Consider the following 2890-nt stretch of genomic DNA (forward strand, 5'->3'; position numbering starts at 1 on the left):
GTATTTGGTGATTCGGTCACTGACTTGGGCGTTGGAGTGCGATCGGCCGCAGCGGCGCCGCTCTGTTTCTTTGCAGGTTCTTGAGGTGGATCTCGAAGAGGAACGGAGGTTTGAAGCGGTGCACACGTCGATCCTTTGACGAGGCAGTTTCCAGCGTTCTGGTCAACAGGCAGGATCACTTCTGTACGCATTTCCCTCTACATTAAAATTTTTTAGACCATAGAAAAGATTAAAAGTTACCTCCTCATCTTGAACTCTAAGTTGAAGTTCTCCTTTGTCAACATCAACTATGATTCTAGCCGTCTTCATAAAGGGTCTGCCAAGAATCAAAGGAACCTCCTCATCTTCTTTCATGTCCACTATAACAAAATCCACAGGGAATATGAACTTATTACAAGAACATATTCAACCACACCATAAGGATATTTGATGGATTTGTCTGCCAATTGTAACTGCATCTTGGTGGGTTGAACCTCTAGATTTCCTATTTTCTTCAGCATTGTCAAAGGAATTAAATTTATGCTTGCCCCCAAATCCAGTAAGGCATTGTCCATAGATAAAGTACCTATAGACATGGAAAGATTAAAACTTCCTGGATCCTTAGATTTTTTAGGCAAGCCTTTCTGAACAATTGACCTGTATCTAGCCTTCAGCTCTATATTTCTCTCTTCAATATAGCTCCTATTCTTCCGAAATTTATCAAGTGTTGAATCTTGCTTCAGATTTCCTGCAAAATAATTTTTAGGGAGCAAATTATCCAAAAAAAAAAATTGTTTTTATCTTTTTTTTGAAGGAGCATGAGGATATGATAAATCATTTTCAAGAACACCTCTCTCCTTATTTTCACTTTTCTTCGTTATTTTTTTCTCCTCAGTTCTCTCTTTCTCATCTCTCTTCCCCTCCGTCTCATCATTTTCTTCTTTTTCAGCCATTACATTATTGCAATGCTCTTTTGGATTGATTTGGCTATTGACTGAAAACTGGTCACTTTGTCCCTACGTAATTTGTGCAATTTGTTTGGCTAGCTTTCCCATCTGGATCTCTATACTCCTAATCATGGCCATGCTATTGTCCTGCGCTCTCACAATATTGTCTTGCGCTCTCACAATATTGTCCTGCTCGCTCACAATCTTTGCCAAGGCGTCTTCAACTTTACTCATTCTTTCAAGCATGGATGGATCCTCAGCTTCAGGTGAATTGTTCTAATAAGAACAATGACCATCAAGATTATCACCTCCATAAAAATCACACCTGATTGATTGACTTTGACTTTGAGATGAATGAACAACGTATAATTGTTGGGGCAATTTAGCCATTTGTGCGGTTAATTGTTCAATCTGCTATGTCAAAATCTTTTTTTTAGCCAAGAGTGCATCTTCTAATGATCCTTTATTCTGAAGACCTCGTCCATCATGTTGGGCTTTATAATCAGTTGATGTCAATGAATGAATAATCATTGTCGCTTGTTCTACATCAAAGGCCATAATTGTGCCACCATCTGCAGCATCTAGGAGCATCTTTATGTCAGATCTGAGACCATTCAGAAATATGCTCAGTTGAGCAATATCTTCAAACCCATGATTTGGGCATTTTCTTAATATCCTCTTGAATCTTTACCATGTCTCACAGAATGATTCATCTGCTCCTTGTCTGAACATAGAAATTTCAGACTTTGCTTTGATGTAGCGAAAGATTGGAAAAAATCTTTGCATAAATTTTTCCTCTACATCCTTCCAGCTAGTAAGGTTCTGGTTTGGAAGTGACTCAAGTCATTCCTTAGCCTTTCCAGCCAATAAAAAAGAAAACACGCGCATATAAACATTTTCAAGATCACCTGATTCAAAGCCCATTGTTCCTACCAATTCATAAAATGTATCCAAATGTGAATATGGATCCTCATGTTCCATTGTTGTAAATTGATAGGCACTGATGAGAATGAGAAAATCGGGATTTATTTCCAAGGCCTTAGTAGTAACAAGTATTGCAATACTAGAAAAACGTTTTGGCCCTTGGTACATGACATAATCTCCAGTGTCCTCCTAGGAATTGGTGCTTGTTCTTCTGCCATGTTGCTATCTTCCTGAAAGATATTAGTGGAAAAAAATAGAGTAACTTTTTCTTTTTTTTAAATAAAATTAGAAATAAATAAAATAAAATAAATTTGAAGACAAAATAAAAACAAAATAAGAAAAAGCATTCAAAAAAATACAAAATACAAAGTAAAAAAAATATAAAAAATAAAAATAAAAACTTACTTCAAATAACAAAAATACTAAGAAAAAAATAAAATAAAAATAAAAACTGACACCGAAATAAAACAAAAACTAGTAATGATAAATAACTAATTAAAAGAAATAAAACTAAACTCTAAAAAGAAAAAAAGAAAACTACGAAACTAAACCTAGACAAAAAAATAAAAACATAACAAAACAAAATAAAAAAAACAAAATAAAAATAAAACAAAAACAAAAACAAAAGAAAAAAAAATACTGTAAAGAAAAAAAAAACTTTATTTTTAAAACAGCAGATCTACAAATTAAAATAAAATTAAATCAAATCTGTAATAAAATAAAATAAACAAAATAAAAACAAATCAATAAAACAAAATAAAAACAGTAACAAATATAAACACAATAAAAACAAATCATAACAATAAAAATATTCACAATATTTAGAAAACTATACTCAACAACTCAAATCTGTTTACTGACAACGACGCCAAAAATTTGATGAATTTTTAGGACAAGTGCATCGCTTTGTCAGAAGTAATAATTGTCCTTAAGAACGGATATCGATCCCACAAGGAACAATGAATTATGAAGCACAATAATCACTAAATATAGAACAAATCAATTAAAAGTGTGTTGAAAGTGGTTGTGTTGACGATGAT

The 2890-nt window shown here is 33.2% G+C and overlaps 1 pseudogene; it reads left to right on the top strand.

The window, feature by feature from the left end:
- Positions 1-1572: 1572 nt before the first annotated feature.
- On the top strand, positions 1573-1678 carry LOC137812104 (small nucleolar RNA R71; annotated as a pseudogene).
- Positions 1679-2890: the final 1212 nt, after the last annotated feature.

This window comes from Phaseolus vulgaris, chromosome 11 (assembly GCF_051622355.1).
Source record: "Phaseolus vulgaris cultivar YP4 chromosome 11, ASM5162235v1, whole genome shotgun sequence".
Classification (NCBI taxonomy): domain Eukaryota; kingdom Viridiplantae; phylum Streptophyta; class Magnoliopsida; order Fabales; family Fabaceae; genus Phaseolus; species Phaseolus vulgaris.